This window comes from Triticum aestivum, chromosome 2A, assembly GCF_018294505.1.
Source record: "Triticum aestivum cultivar Chinese Spring chromosome 2A, IWGSC CS RefSeq v2.1, whole genome shotgun sequence".
Taxonomy (NCBI): Eukaryota; Viridiplantae; Streptophyta; class Magnoliopsida; order Poales; family Poaceae; genus Triticum; species Triticum aestivum.
This window is the reverse complement of record NC_057797.1, coordinates 582,464,088-582,480,774: the sequence shown is the minus strand read 5'-3', so window position 1 is coordinate 582,480,774 and position 16,687 is coordinate 582,464,088.

Sequence of the window (16,687 nt, the reverse complement as noted above, 5' to 3'; positions counted from 1 at the left end):
CGGGGGTCCTGTTCATCAGGAGCGGTGTGGCGTACCGCAAAACGGGACTCCACGGGATACTATTCATCTCCACCATCGACCTCCACCAGCCTCCACGGGCTCCTGTTCATCCAGCCTCCACCGCGCGCTACTCCGCCGGCTACTGTTCAACCACCCCTCCACGGGCACCCCTCCACCGTCTATTGTTCGTCCAGCCCTCCACCATCTATTGTTCATCCAGCCCTCCACACCACGGGGTCCTGTTCAACCACCCTTCCATGCGCACCCCTCCATCGTCTACTGTTCATCCAGCCCTCCACACCACAGGGTCCTGTTCAACCACCCCTCCACGGGCACCCCTCCACCGTCTACTGTTCATCCAGCCCTCCACACCATGGGGTCTTATTCATCCAGAGGCAATGCCACCGCTCACTATTCATCCAACCCCCCCCCCCCCCCCCGCAACGCTCACTGTTCATCCAATCGATCGGCTTTAGTTAGCAGCAGTAGCGAAGGAATCGCTCGATCGGGTTCAGTTAACAAGCATCGATCGATCGCTCGGGTTCAGTAATGCGTAGCCTGCAGTGCAATCGCTCGGGTTCAGTTAGAGCCCAACGCGTCGCTCGGGTTCAGTTAGAGCCAACGCCTCGCACACACGCGTGAACGTGTATGAGAGAAACGCGCATCGCTCGGCCCTGACCTCCCACCGTAACCGGGAACTCCCCGAAATTTTCCTCCCCCTCGCTTCTACCATGGTTTTTTTCCCCGTCATGGACGGCCCAAAGAATGTCATCCAGCTGCGTCTCCGGCCCGCCCAGGACAAAAAGCCCATTTTCTGTCATGATTTTTTGTCATAGAAGTAGGAGCCCACCACATATATGATGATACTGGGTTTTGTCATATGTATGACAGAAAAAAATTTCGTTCGGCCCAAAATGTCACGGATGTGTCTTTTTTTGTAGTGCTATCCCCCGAGGGGCATGCATAGTAGTACTTTGCTTCGAGGGCTAATAAACTTTTGCAATAAGTATATGAGTTCTTTATGACTAATGTGAGTCCATGGATATTACGCACTCTCACCCTTCCGTGATTGCTAGCCTCTTCGGTACCATGCATTGCCCTCTCTCGCCTTGACAGTTGGTGCAAACTTCGCCGGTGCATCCAAACCCCGTGATACGATATGCTCTATCACACATAAACCTCCTTATATCTTCCTCAAAACAGCCACCATACCTACCTATTATGGCATTTCCATAGCCATTCCGAGACAATTGCCATGCAACTTTCCACCATTCCGTTTATTATGACACACATCATCATTGTCATATTGCCTTGCATGATCATGTAGTTGACATCGTATTTGTGGCAAAGCCACCATGCTAATATTTCATACATGACACTCTTGATTCATTGCATATCCCGGTACACCGCTAGAGGCATTCACATAGGGTCATATTTTCTTCTAAGTATCAAGTTGTAATTCTTGAGTTGTAAGTAAATAAAAGTGTGATGATCATCATTATTAGAGCATTGTCCCATGCGAGGAAAGGATGATGAAGACTATGATTCCCCCACAAGTCGGGATGAGACTCCGAACGAAAAAAAGAGAACAAAAAGGGGCCAAAAAAAGAGAGAAGGCCCAAATAAAAAAATGAGAGAAAAAGAGAGAAGGGACAATGCTACTATCCTTTTTCCACACTTTTGCTTCAAAGTAGCACCATGATCTTCATGATAGAGAGTCTCTTATGTTGTCACTTTCATATACTAGTGGGAATTTCTCATTATAGAACTTGGCTTGTATATTCCAACAATGGGCTTCCTCAAATGCCCCAGGTCTTCGTGAGCAAGCAAGTTGGATGCACACCCACTTAGTGTCTTTTGTTGAGTTTTCATATATTTATAGCTCTAGTGCATCCGTTGCATGGCAATCCCTACTCCCTGCATTGATATCAATTGATGGGAATCTCCATAGCCCGTTGATTAGCCGCGTCAATGTGAGACTTTCTTATTTTTTGTCTTCTCACATAACCCCAGTCATCATACTCTATTCCACCCATAGTGCTATGTCCATGGCTTGCGCTCATGTATTGAGTAAGGATTGAAAAGGCTGAAGCGCGTTAAAAAGTATGAACCAATTGCTCGGCTTGTCATCGGGGTTGTGCATGATGGGAGCATTTTTGTGTGACGAAAATGAAGCATGGCCAAACTATATGATTTTATAGGGATAAGCTTTCTTTGGCTATGTTATTTTGATAAGACATAATTGCTTGGTTAGTATGCTTGAAGTATTATTATTTTTACATCAATATTAAACTTTTGTCTTGAATCTTATGGATCTGAATATTCTTGCCACAATAAATAAAATTACATTGATAATTATGTTAGGTAGCATTCCACATAAATTTCTGTTTTATCATTTACCTACTCGAGGACGAGCATGAATTAAGCTTCGGGATGCTTGATACGTCTCTAGCGTATCTATAATTTTTGTTTGTTCCATGCTATTTATATTTATCCATCTAGTATGTTTTATATGCATTTATATGCTATTTTATATGATTTTTGGCACTAACCTATTGACCTAGAGCCCAATGCCAGTTTCTGTTTTTCCCTTGTTTTTGAGTTTTACAGAAAAAGGAATACCAAACGGAGTCCAATTGATGTGCCAATTTTTGATGATTTTTTATGGACCAAAAGAAGACCCCAGAGTAAAAGAGTTGGGCCAGAAGAGTCCCGGGCCGTCCACGAGGGTGGGGGCGCGCCCACCCCCCTGGGTGCGTGGGCCTACCTCGTGGACGACTCGGGTACCTTCTTGACGTGAGACCTACGCCAAAAATTCCTATAAATACAGAAACCTCCATAAAATAACCGAGATCGGTAGTTCCGCCGCCAGAAGTCTCCGTAGCCACCGAAAACCAATCGAGACCCGTTCCGGCACCCTGCCGGAGGGGGGAATCTCTCTCCGGTGGCCATCTTCATCATCCCAGCGCTCTCCATGACGAGGAGGGAGTAGTTCACCCTCGGGGCTGAGGGTATGTACCAGTAGCTATGTGTTTGATCTCTCTCTCTCTCTCTCTCTCTCTCTCTCTCTCTCTCTCGTGTTCTTGAGTTGGCACGATCTTGATGTATCGCGATCTCTCGTGTTCCCGGTGCTCTCCTAAACCGCGTCAAGGAGGAGAAGGCCGACGAGGATGACGGCGAGGCTGGCGGCGACGTCGGCGACTGCTCAAGACGTTCTATGACCCGTAGTAGTAGTTGTGGCTGTCTGTTCTTTAAATCGCCGAACTTTAGCCGAATATTTGTCCAGTTTGCCGAACTTTAGTCGAATTATTTTTTTTAAACCGGCTTCTGGGAGCGACCCTGGGGCCGGCGGCTGGGAACTCTAAAGCCCCCACGCTGAGTTTAGCGCCGGCTCGCCCCCAGGGGGCGATTTTGCGTGCCCCCTGTGGGGGCCAACGGCTGGAGATGCTCTTAGTTGGAGAAGGTTCCATCTAATGAACCGGCGTCCCTCTGTCGTATGTTCGCTGTAGTGCGATTGCAGCGTGACCGCAGGTTGGCCCATGTAACACGCATGAAAAGAAAAGGGTATTCTCAGTTAGCTCTTTTTTAAAAAAATGCCATCGACAAAAAAATCTGACATGAAAATAAGAGACGCATAAATTTACAATTGGCATGGTGTAAACATATAGAAACAAATGCCATGCTATATTCTATAATACTACCATCCTTTGATTTAAAATTTTACCATGGTATATTCAATGAATGTGCCAAGGTATCTACAATAACAAAATTGACATGCTCTAATTTCGGACACGTATATAATGTAAATATTAGGAAAATTTGCCAAGTTCGGGTAATTGCATATTGAAGTATACATGTAAAACACATGGTGCGGGGCGCGGATTTGCCAACAATTAGTACTAGTGAAAATTTCCCGTCATTTGCCACTGTGAGTAATACAAATGGATTCCTTACAAATTTGCCATCAGTTATTTATGTAATTTGCCACGTTCTAGAGAACACAACATCAATAAATTTCCATGTGATCAGTTCACTCAATTTCACTAATTGTCATGTTCTATAGATCAAAATTTATAAAATTGCCATGTGACAATAGCCAAAATTTCTAGAAATTTCTCTAAAACATGGTAAAATGTAGGATTTCTTTTGAAATTATTAGGAAAAACTGCCAAGTTCAGGTAATTGGATATTGAAGGATACATGTAAAACACATAAGGGGGGTGACAATTTCCCTCTTGGGGAGGGTGTCTAACCCTGATTAACGACATCCTAGCATCCATTCCACGCTACTTTATGTCGTGTTTCCTTTGGCCTAAAGAGTCGCTAGAGCTTTTGACAAAGATTTTGAGGGGCTTCCTCTGGCAAGGTTCGAATTCAGCCAAGGGAGGGCAGTGCCTGGTAGCATGGGAAACAATTTGCCTAACCAAGCAAGAGGGCGGCCTTGGGATCAGGGACCTAGAGGTGTTGGAAATATGCCCTAGAGGCAATAATAAAGTGGTTATTATTATATTTCCGTGTTCATGATAATTGTCTATTGTTCATGCTATAATTGTATTAACCGGAAACCGTAATACATGTGTGAATACATAGATCGTAATATGTCCCTAGTAAGCCTCTAGTTGACTAGCTCGTTGATCAATAGATGGTCATGGTTTCCTGACCATGGACATTGGATGTCATTGATAACGGGATCACATCATTAGGAGAATGATGTGATGGACAAGACCCAATCCTAAGTGTAGCACAAGATCATGTAGTTCGTCTGCTAAACCTTTTCTAATGTCAAGTATCATTTCCTTAGACCATGAGATTGTGCAACTCCCGAATACCGTAGGATGCTTTGGGTGTAATAAACGTCACAACATAACTGGGTGGCTATAAAGGTGCACTATAGGTATCTCCGAAAGTATCTGTTGGGTTGGCATGAATTGAGATTGGGATTTGTCACTCCGTATGACGGAGAGGTATCTCCGGGCCCACTCGGTAATGCATCATCATAACGAGCTCAATGTGACTAAGGAGTTAGCCACGGGATCATGCGTTACGTAACGAGTAAAGAGAGTTGCCGGTAACGAGATTGAACGAGGCATAGAGATACCTACGATCGAATCTCGGGCAAGTAACATACCGATGGACAAAGGGAATTGTATACGGGATTGATTGAATCCCCGAGATCATGGTTCATCCGATGAGATCATCCTGGAACATGTGGGAGCCAACATGGGTATCCAGATCCCGCTGTTGGTTATTGGCGGGAGAGATGTCTCGGTCATGTCTGCATGGTTCCCGAACCCGTAGGGTCTACACACTTAAGGTTCGGTGACGGTAGAGTTGTTATGGGAAATAGTATGTGGTTACCAAAGGTTGTTCGGAGTCCCAGATGAGATCCCGGACGCCACAAGGAGTTCCAGAATGGTCCGGAGGTGAAGATTTATATATGGGAAGTCCAGTTTTAGTCGCCGGAATGGTTTCGGGGGTTATCGGTATTGTACCGGGACCACCGGAAGGTGTTCGGGGGTCCACCGGGTGGGGCCACCTGCCTCGGTGGGCCTAGTGGGCTGAACAAGGGAGGGAAACAACCCCTGGTGGGGTGGTGCGGCCCCCAAGGGGCCCAAGGCGCCTAGGGCTGGGAAACCCTAGGGGTGGGGGTGCCTCCCACATGCTTGGGGGGCAAATTATCCCCCCCTTGGTCGCCCCCTTGTAGATGGGATCTGGGGGGCGGGGAGGCCCCCTCTACCCTTCCCCTATAAATAGTGGGGGTGGGAGGGCTGCCACACCCTTCCCCTGGCACAACCCTTCCCCTCTCCTACACCTCCTCCTCCTCCTCCCTCACGCTTGGCGAAGCCCTGCCGGAGAACCACAAGTTCCATCACCACCACACCGTCGTGTTGTCGGAGTTATCCCTAAACTTCTCCTCTCCCCTTGATGGATCAATAAGGAGGAGACGTACCCGAGTTGTACATGTGTTGAACGCGGAGGCGCTGTTGTTCGACGCTTAGATCAGAATCGACCGCGATCTGAATCGCTGCATGTACGACCCCACCAACCGTGTTCTGGCAACGCTTCCGCTTAGCGATCTTCAAGGGTATGAAGATGCACTCCCTCTCGCTTGTTGCTAGCATCTCATAGATTAATCTTGGTGACACGTAGGAAAGTTTTTGAATTATTGCTACGTTCCCCAACGGTGGCATCATGAGCTAGGTCTATGCGTAGATTCTATGCACGAGTAGAACACAAAGCAGTTGTGGGCGATGATTTGTTCAATTTGCTTACCGTTACTAGTCTTATCTTGATTCAGCGACATTGTGGGATGAAGCGGCCCAGACCGACCTTACGTGTACGCTTACGTGAGACTGGTTCCACCGAATCACATGCACTTGATGCATAAGGTGGTTGGTGGGTGTCCGTCTCTCCCACTTTAGTCGGATCAGATTTGATGAAAAAGGTCCTTATGAGGGGTAAATAGCAATTGGCATATCATCTTGTGGTTTTGCGTAGGTAAGAAACTCTTGCTAGAAACCCATAGCAGCCACGTAAAACATGCAACAACAATTAGAGGACGTCTAACTTGTTTTTGCATGGTATGCTATGTGATGTGATATGGCCAAAAGGATGTGATGAATGATATATGTGATTGATCATGTTCTTGTAATAGGAATCACGACTTGCATGTCGATGAGTATGACAACCGGCAGGAGCCATAGGAGTTGTATTAATTTATTTATGACATGCATGTCAATGAAAACGGCATGTAATTACTTTACTTTATTGATAACCGTTAGCCATAGTAGTAGAAGTAATAGTTGGCGAGACAACTTCATGAAGACACGATGATGGTGATCATGGTGTCATGCCGGTGATGATGGTGTTCATGCCGCACCTCGAAGATGGAGATCAAAGGCGCAAGATGATATTGGCTATATCATGTCACTTTATGATTTGCATGTGATGTTTGTCATGTTTACATCTTATTTGCTTAGAACGATGGTAGCATAAAAAGATGACCCCTCACTAAAATTTCAAGAAAAGTGTTCCCCCTAACTGTGCACCGTTGTGAAGGTTCGTTGTTTCGAAGCACCACATGATGATCGGGTGTGATAGATTCTAACATTCGCATACAACAGGTGTGAGCCAGATTTACACATGCAAAACACTTAGGTTGACTTGATGAGCCTAGCATGTACATACATGGCCTCGGAACACGAGAGACCGAAAGGCCGAACATGAGTCATATAGTAGATACAATCAACATGGAGATATTCATCGTTGATGACTAGTCCGTCTCACGTGATGATCGGACACGGCCTAGTCAATTCGGATCATGTATCACTTTGATGACTAGAGGGATGTCTGTCTGAGTGGGACTTCATTAAATAATTTGATTAGATGAACTTAATTATCATGAACTTAGTCTAAAATGTATTTACAATATGTCTTGTAGATCAAATAGCCCACGCTAATGTTTCCCTCAACTTCAACGCGTTCCTAGAGAAAACCATGCTGAAAGGCGATGGTAGCAACTATACGGATTGGGTCCGTAACTTGAGGATCATCCTCATAGCTGCCAAGAAAGCGTATGTCCTTGAAGCACCGCTAGGTGACGCACCCATTTTTCCAGCAACTCAAGACGTTATGAACTCCTGGCAGACGCGTAGTGATGATTACTCCCTGGTTCAGTGCGGCATGATTTACAACTTAGAACCGGGGCTCCAAAAGTGTTTTGAGCATCACGGAGCATATGACATGTTCCAAGAGCTGAAAATGGTTTTCCAAGCTCATGCCCGGGTCGAGAGATATGAAGTCTCTGACAAGTTCTACAGTTGTAAGATGGAGGAAAACGGTTCTGTCAGCGAGCATATACTCAAAATGTCTGGGTTGCACAACCGCTTGTCTCAGCTGGGAGTTAATCTTCCAGATGACTCAGTCATTGACAGGATCCTCCAGTCACTTCTACCTAGCTACAAGAGCTTTGTGATGAACTACAATACGCAAGGGATGGAGAAGTCCATTCCTGAGTTATATTCAATGCTGAAAGCAGCGGAGGTGGAAATCAAAAAGGAGCATCAAGTGTTGATGGTGAATAAAACTACTAGTTGCAAGAAAGGCAAGGGTAAGAAGAACTTCAAGAAGGACGACAAGGGAGTTGCCGCGCCCGGTAAATCAGATGCCGGGAAGAAGCCAAAGAATGGACCCAAGCCCGAGACTCAGTGCTTTTATTGTAAGGGAAATGGTCACTGGAAGCGGAACTGCCCCAAGTACTTAGCGGATATGAAGGCCGGCAACTGCCCCAAGTACTTAGCGGTTTTCAGCAAGGTATTATCTACACACACTGAAATTGTCGGTAATAGATAGTTTGATAACAAGATAATTTATAACGAGAAAATAGTAGTAATGGTAACATAGGTGCAGCAAAGTAGCCCAATCCTTTTTTAGCAAAGGACATGCTGCAACGGTCTCTTATAATAAGCAAAGCGTTCTTGAGGACACACGGGAATTTCATCTAGTCACTTTCATCATGTTTGTTTGATTCGCCTTTGTTACTTTGTGAAGGAAATATGCCCTAGAGGCAATAATAAAAGTTGTTATTTATATTTTCTTATATCATGATAAATGTTTATTATTCATGCTAGAATTGTATTAACCGGAAACTTAGTACATGTCTGGATACATAGACAAATAGTGTCCCTAGGATGCCTCTACTTGACTAGCTCGTTAATTAAAGATGGTTAAGTTTCCTAGCCATATACATGTGTTTTCATTTGATGAACGGGATCACATCATTAGAGAATGATGTGATGGACAAGACCCATCCGTTAGCTTAGCATTATGATCGTTTAGTTTTTCTACTATTGCTTTCTTCATGACTTATACATGTTCCTCATGCAACTCCCGAATACCGGAGGAACACCTTGTGTGCTATCAAATGTCACAATGTAACTTGGTGATTATAAAGATGTTCTACATGTGTCTCCGATGGTGTTTGTTGAGTTGGCATAGATCGAGATTAGGATTTGTCAGTCCGTGTATTGGAGAGGTATCTCTGGGTCCTCTCGGTAATGCACATCACTATGAGCCTTGCAAGCAATGTGACTAATGAGTTATTCATGGGACAATACATTACGGAAAGAGTAAAGAGACTTGCCAGTAACGGGATTGAACTAGGTATGATGATACCGACGATCGAATCTCGGGCAAGTAACATACCGATGCCAAAGGGAACAACGTATGTTGTTATGCGGTTTGACCGATAAAGATAGTTTTAGAATATGTAGGAGCCAATATGAGCATCTAGGTTCCGCTATTGGTTATTGATCGGAGATATATCTCAGCCATGTCTACATAGTTCTCGAACCCATAGGGTCCGCATGCTTAACGTTCGATGATGATTTGTATTATGAGTTATGTGATTTGATGACCAAAGTTTGTTTGGAGTCCCGGATGAGATAACAGACATGACGAGGGGTCTCGAAATGATCGAGACATAAAGATTGATATATTGGATGATGTTATTCGGACATCGGATGAGTTCCGAGAGGTACCGGATAATTATCGGAGTGCCGGAGGGTTATCGAAACTCCCCGAGGGAACTAATGGGCCTCGATGGGCCTTAGTGGGATGAGAGGAAGGGCCAGGACGGGTTGGTCCAAATTGGACTAGGGGAAGGGGGCACCGCCCCCCTTTCGTTTCCTTCCCTTTCCCCTCTTCCTTCCTTCTTCCCCCTCTTCCTTAGGTGGAAACCTTCTAGCACTTGGAGTCCTAGTAGGATTCCCCTCTCCTGGCGCGCCCTAGGAGGTCCGGCCGGCTGTCCTCCCTTCCCCTCCTTTTTATACAGGGGCAGGGGGCACCCTAGAACACAAAAGTTTCTCTTAACCGTGTGCGGTGCCCCCGTCCATAGTTACACACCTCAGTCATATTGTCGTAGCGCCTAGGTGAAGCCCTGCGCCGGTAACTTCATCATCACCGTCGCCACACCGTCGTGCTGACGGAACTCTCCCTCATCCTCAACGGGATCAAGAGTTTGAGGGACGTCATCGAGCTGAACGTGTGCTGATCGCGGAGGTGCCGTACGTTCGGTACTTGGATCGGTTGGATCGCGAAGACGTTCGACTACATCAACCGTGTTACTAAATGCTTCCGCTTTCGGTCTACGAGGGTACGTAGACATACTCTCCCCTCTCGTTGCTATGCGTCTCCTAGATAGATCTTGCGTGATCATAGGATTTTTTTTGAAATACTGCGTTCCCCAACAGTGGCATCTGAGCTAGGTCTATGCGTAGATGTTATATGCACAAGTAGAACACAAAGAGTTGTGGGCGATAATAGTCATACTGCTTACTAGTAACATCTTACTTTGATTCGGCGTTATTGTTGCATGAAGTGGCCCGGACTGACATTACATGACCGCGTTCATGAGACTGGTTCTACCGACGTGCTTCACACACAGGTGGCTAGCGGGTGTCTGTTTCTCCAGCTTTAGTTGAATCGAGTTTGACTATGTCTGGTCCTTGTTGAAGGTTAAAACAACACACTTGACGAAAAATCATTGTGGTTTTGATGCATAGGTAAGAACAGTTCTTGCTAGAAGCCTGTAGCAGCCACGTAAAACTTGCAACAACAAAGTAGAGGACGTCTAACTTGTTTTTGCAAGGCTTGTTGTGATTTGATATGGTCAAGACGTGATGATATATAAATTGTTGTATGAGATGATCATGTTTTGTAATAGTTATCGGCAACTGGCAGGAGCCATATGGTTGTCGCCTTATTGTATGAAATGCAATTGCCATGTAATTGCTTTACTTTATCACTAAGTGGTAGCGATAGTCGTAGAAGCAATAGTTGGCGAGACGACAACGAGGCTACGATGGAGATCAAGGTGTCAACCGGTGACAATGGCGACCATGACGGTGCTTTGGAGATGGAGAGCAAAGGCACAAGATGATGATGGCCATATCATATCACTTATTTTGATTGCATGTGATGTTTATCCTTTATGCATCTTATTTTGCTTAGTACGGCGGTAGCATTATAAGATGATCGCTCACTAAATTTCAAGGTATAAGTGTTCTCCCTAAGTATGCACCATTGCTACAGTTTGTCATGCCGAGACACCATGTGATGATCGGGTGTGATAAGCTCTACGTTCACATACAAAGGGTGCAAGCCAGTTTTGCACACACAGAATACTCGGGTTAAACTTGACGAGCCTAGCATATGGAGATATGGCCTCAGAACACTGAGACCGAAAGTTCAAGCGTGAATCATATAGTAGATATGATCAACATAGTGATGTTCACCATTGAAAACTTCTCCATCTCACGTGATGATTGGACATGGTTTAGTTTTTTTTTTGAGCATGGACATGGTTTAGTTGATATGGATCACGTGATCATTTAGATGACTACAGGGATGTCTATCTAAGTGGGAGTTCTTAAGTAATATGATTAATTGAACTTTAATTTATCATGAACTTAGTACCTGATAGTATTTTGCATGTCTATGTTGTTGTAGATTAATGGCCCGTGCTACTATTCCTTCGAATTTTAATGCGTTCCTAGAGAAAGCTAAGTTGAAAGATGATGGTAGCAATTACACAGACTGGGTCCGTAACTTGAGGATTATCCTCATTGCTCCACAGAAGAATTACATCATGGAAGCATCGCTAGGTGCAAAGCCCACTGCAGGAGCAACACCAGATGTTATGAATGTTTGGCAGAGCAAAGCTGATGACTACCCGATAGTTCAGTGTGCCATGCTTTACGGCTTAGAATCGGGACTTCAACAACGTTTTGAACATCATGGAGCATATGAGATGTTCCAGGAGTTGAAGTTAATATTTCAAGCAAATGCCGGGATTGAGAGATATGAAGTCTCCAATAAGTTCTACAACTGCAAAATGGAGGAGAATAGTTCCGTCAGTGAACATATACTCGGAATGTCTGGGTACCACAACCACTTGACTCAACTAGGAGTTAATCTTCGTGATGATAGTGTCATTGACAGAGTTCTTCAATCACTGCCACCAAGCTACAAAAGCTTCGTGATGAACTATAATATGCAAGGGATCAATAAGACAATTCCCGAGCTCTTCGCAATGCTAAAAGCTGCGGAGGTAGAAATCAAGAAGGAGCATCAAGTGTTGGTGGTCAACAAGACCACTAGTTTCAAGAAGAATGGCAAAGGGAAGAAAGGGAACTTCAAGAAGAACGGCAAGCAAGTTGCTGCTCAAGTGAAGAAGCTCAAGTCTGGATCTAAGCCTAAGACTGAGTGCTTCTACTGCAAAGGGACCGGTCACTGGAAGCGGAACTGCCCCAAGTATTTGGCGGATAAGAAGGATGGCAAAGTGAAAGGTATATTTGATATACATGTTATTGATGTGTACCTTACTAATGCTCGTAGTAGCACCTAAGTATTTAATACTGGTTCTATTGCTCATATTTGCAACTTGAAACAAGGGCTACGAATTAAACGAAGATTGGCTAAGGACGAGGTAACGATGCGCGTGGGAAATGGTTCCAAAGTCGATGTGATCGCCATCGGCATGCTACCTCTACATCTACCTTCAGGATTAGTTTTAGACCTGAATAATTGTTATTTGGTGCCAGTGTTAAGCATGAACATTATATCTGGATCTTGTTGGATGTGAGATGATTATTCATTTAAATCAGAGAATAATGGTTGTTCTATTTATATGAGTAATATCTTTTATGGTCATGCACCCTTGATGAGTGGTCTATTTTTATTAAATCTGATAGTAGTGATACACATATTAATAGTATTGAAGCCAAAAGATACAAGTTTAATAATGATAATGCAACTTATTTGTGGCACTGACGTTTAGATCATATTGGTGTAAAGCGCATGAAGAAACTCCATGTAGATGGGCTTTTGGAATCACTTGATGCTTGCGAATGATGCCTCATGGGCAAGATGACTAAGACTCTGTTCTCCGGAACAATGGAGCGAGCAAAAGGCTTATTGGAAATAATACATACTGATGTATGCGGTCCAATGAGTGTTGATGCTCGCGGCAGGTATCGTTATTTTCTGACCTTCACAGATGATTTGAGCAGATATGGGTATATCTACTTGATGAAACATAAGGCTGAAACATTTGAAAAGTTCAAAGAATTTCAAAGTGAAGTGGTAGATCATCGTAACAAGAAAATAAAGTTTCTACGATCTGGTCGTGGAGGTGAATATTTGAGTTATGAGTTTGGTCTTCATTTGAAACAATGCGGAATAGTTTCGCAACTAAATATTTGAGTTATGAGTTTGGTCTTCATTTGAAACAATGTGGAATAGTTTCGCAACTCACGCCACCTCGAACAACACAGCGTAATGGCATGTTCGAATGTCGTAACCGCACTTTATTAGATATGGTGCGATCTATGATGTCTCTTACTGATTTACTGCTATCGTTTTGGGGTTATGCTTTAGAGACGGCTGCATTCATGTTAAATAGGGCACCATCTAAATTCATTGAGACGATGCCATATGAACTATGGTTTGGCAAGAAACCCAAGTTGTCGTTTTTTAAAGTTTGGGGCTGCGATGCTTATGTGAAGAAGCTTCAACCTGATAAGCTCGAACCCAAATCGGAGAAATGTGTCTTCACAGGATACCCAAAGGAGACTGTTGGGTACACCTTCTATCACAGATCCGAAGGCAAGATATTCGTTGCTAAGAATGGATCCTTTCTAGAGAAGGAGTTTCTCTCGAAAGAAGTGAGTGGGAGGAAAGTAGAACTTGATGAGGTATTTCTACCTTCTCCCGAATTGGAAAGTAGTTCATCACAGAAATCAGTTCCAGTGATTCCTACACCAATTAGTGAGGAAGCTAATGATGATGATCATGAAACTTCTGATCAAGTTATTACCGAACCTCGTAGGTCAACCAGAGCTAGATCAGCACCAGAGTGGTATGGTAATCCTGTTCTAGAGGTCAAGTTACTTGACCATGATGAACCTACGAACTATGAGGAAGCGATGATGAGCCTAGATTCCGCAAAATGGCTTGAGGCCATGAAATCTGAGATGGGATCTATGTATGAGAGCAAAGTGTGGACTTTGGTTGACTTGCCCGATGATCGGCAAACAATAGAGAATAAATGGATCTTCAAGAATAAGACTGAACCTTACGGTAATGTTATTGTCTACAAAGCTCGACTTGGTTCGAAAGGTTTTCGACAAGTTCAAGGAGTTGACTACGATGAGACCTTCTCACCTGTAGTGATGCTTAAGTCTGTCCAAATCATGTTAGAAATTGCTGCATTTTATGATTATGAAATTTGGCAAATGGATGTCAAAACTGCATTCCTTAATGGATATCTTAAAGAAGAGTTGTATATGTCGGATCTCGGGTTTCGGCAAAACCCTCAAGGTTTGAACACTGGGGTGCGGGTGAAGATCTCCCCCTACCGATCCACGTCCTAGCTTCGCGAAGATATCACGGGCTAACTTGACGAACTCGCAACACAAAGGACACAAGATTTATACTGGTTCGGGCCACCATTGTGGTGTAATACCCTACTCCAGTGTGGAGGTGGTGGATTGCCTCTTGGGCTAAGGATGAACAGTACAAGGAGAAGAACAGCCTCCTGAGGAGAGGTGTTCTTGTGCTTGGTGAACTTGTGGTTATCCGGATCCCCCTAGCTATGGTGGTGGCTAGTCCTATTTATAGAGGCCCCGGTCCTCTCCCCAAATATTGAGCGGGAAAGGAGCCAACAACGGCCAATTTGAAAGGGGACAAATAGTACAACTTATCCTGACAAAAGCAGTCTTCGCCTGCAAAAGGCTCTGGTGGTGACGCCGCCTTGGGCTCCATGGTGACCTCCATCTTGCCGTCATGTTGGTCTTGCTCTCGTTGCACTGATATGGAAACCTTTGCTTGACGCCGCGGTACTCTGCGCCTGCACTTGATTCCTTAGCGCAAAAGAGGAAACAAGGACACTGTGCGTGCTGGCGCCCGCCTGGCCTTGGTCGTCATGGCTCACATCACCGGAACCTTGTGAGGTTTGTCTTGCCTTGGTCTCTCCGCCCCTCACGAGCCAGCCTGGTGAGGCCGCTCCTGAGGAGGTCTTGTGTCGTCCGCCTTGCGAGCCTTGGCCCCTCACGAGGGTCTTGAGTGCTTGTTGGTGAAGGTGGGTCGTACGGGCCCGCTCGCAGAGCCATGCCGTGGGCCACAGGTAGGCAAGTCTGGGGACCCCCATTCCTAGAATGCCGACAGTAGCCCTGGGCCCAAGGCGTGCTCGGGCTTGGCTTCGAGGCGAAGCCAAAGGTCAAGTGCGGAGCGCTGCAGGGCCCAATAGCAATGCGGCCTTGGTCGACGCATGGCGGTTGATTGGATGTGGGCATCTCCACTTCCCCATGCTGCCTTGATACCCACCTGGCTAGGCGGCCACCACGTTAACACACGGTTTCCCTCCCGTTGTCGCCGCGCATTCTCCAATTCTTCCGCTTCCTCGTAGCTCAGCCTCTCCCCTCGATCCGATCTAAGATCAATCCTCCCATCGCCATGGCACCGGACCAGTCGGAGAAAGGGAAGAGTCCCCAGTCCTCCGCCGAGTTGCGCCCAGCCACTGAGCCTGCCGTTCGCAGGTCACTGGTGCTCAACCAGGAAGCCAAGGACAAGGTGCGTCCCATGCTCGCCTCAAGCTTCAATGAGTGGGGAAGGACGGTGGCTTGGCCTGCATCTCATGCTCGCGTCGACCGGACAGACACCAAGGTCCCATTCTTCATCAACGCCCTTTGGGCTGACTTGGTTCCTCCTTTCTCCACCTTCTTCAACGCTGTGCTTGCGCATTATCATATCCACATGCTGCACCTTGATCCCCAATCTTTGACCCTTCTCTCCGTCTTCGCCTTCGTTTGCGAGGCCATGGTAGGCATTGCCCCTTCAGTGGCCCTTCTCCACCAATTCTTCTCGCTGCACCTGATTGATCCCCGACAGAGCTCGGGATGCCTGAGCTTTCAAGCCATGGCAGCGACAGCCGACGCGGGGATTGACTTTGAGCTCCCACCATCCACGAGCGGGTTTCGGGCACGGTGGGTATTTGTTGATGTCGGAGTGCTCAGCCCCCTGCTCTCTTCTCTGTCAGCGTCCGCTATTCCCAACTCCGGTTGGTGCCACCAAAGGCTCGCCGATTCGTGACTTGCCCCTGTCTGGCTCAGGCTGAAGTGGCTCAAGGACCTTGATGTGACTGCGCCTATGGTCGTGAAGGAGTTCGTCCGGCGCCGAATCGCTCCGCTTCAGCTCCACTCTCGACCGATGTGGGCCTTGCTCAATAGAAAGGACCACATTAGACTTCAGGAGTCCGGGCTCCCCCTCGAGGCACGGCGAATGGTGCTCGAGGTCCTGACGGGTGTCCCGTTGCCAGATGACATGCCAAGGAAGAGTTGCCTTCTGTCATGGGTTTGTCACGACAGATGTCCTTGTGGAAGGACTTAGTCGTGGAACCATCGCAACGGGTTAGCTTATAGGGGTTAAACCGGACAAGGGGACACGGGGCGTTTTATACTAGTTCGGCCCCTTCGATGGAGGTAAAAGCCTATGTCTAGTTGTGATTGGTATTGCTTGGGTTTCGGAGGCCAGGGAGTGAATCCGCTTTGTCTGGCTCTCGAGTTGTTGTCTGTCCCTAAACCGCTGCCGGGTCGTCCCTATATACACAGGTTGATGCCCGCCGGTTTAC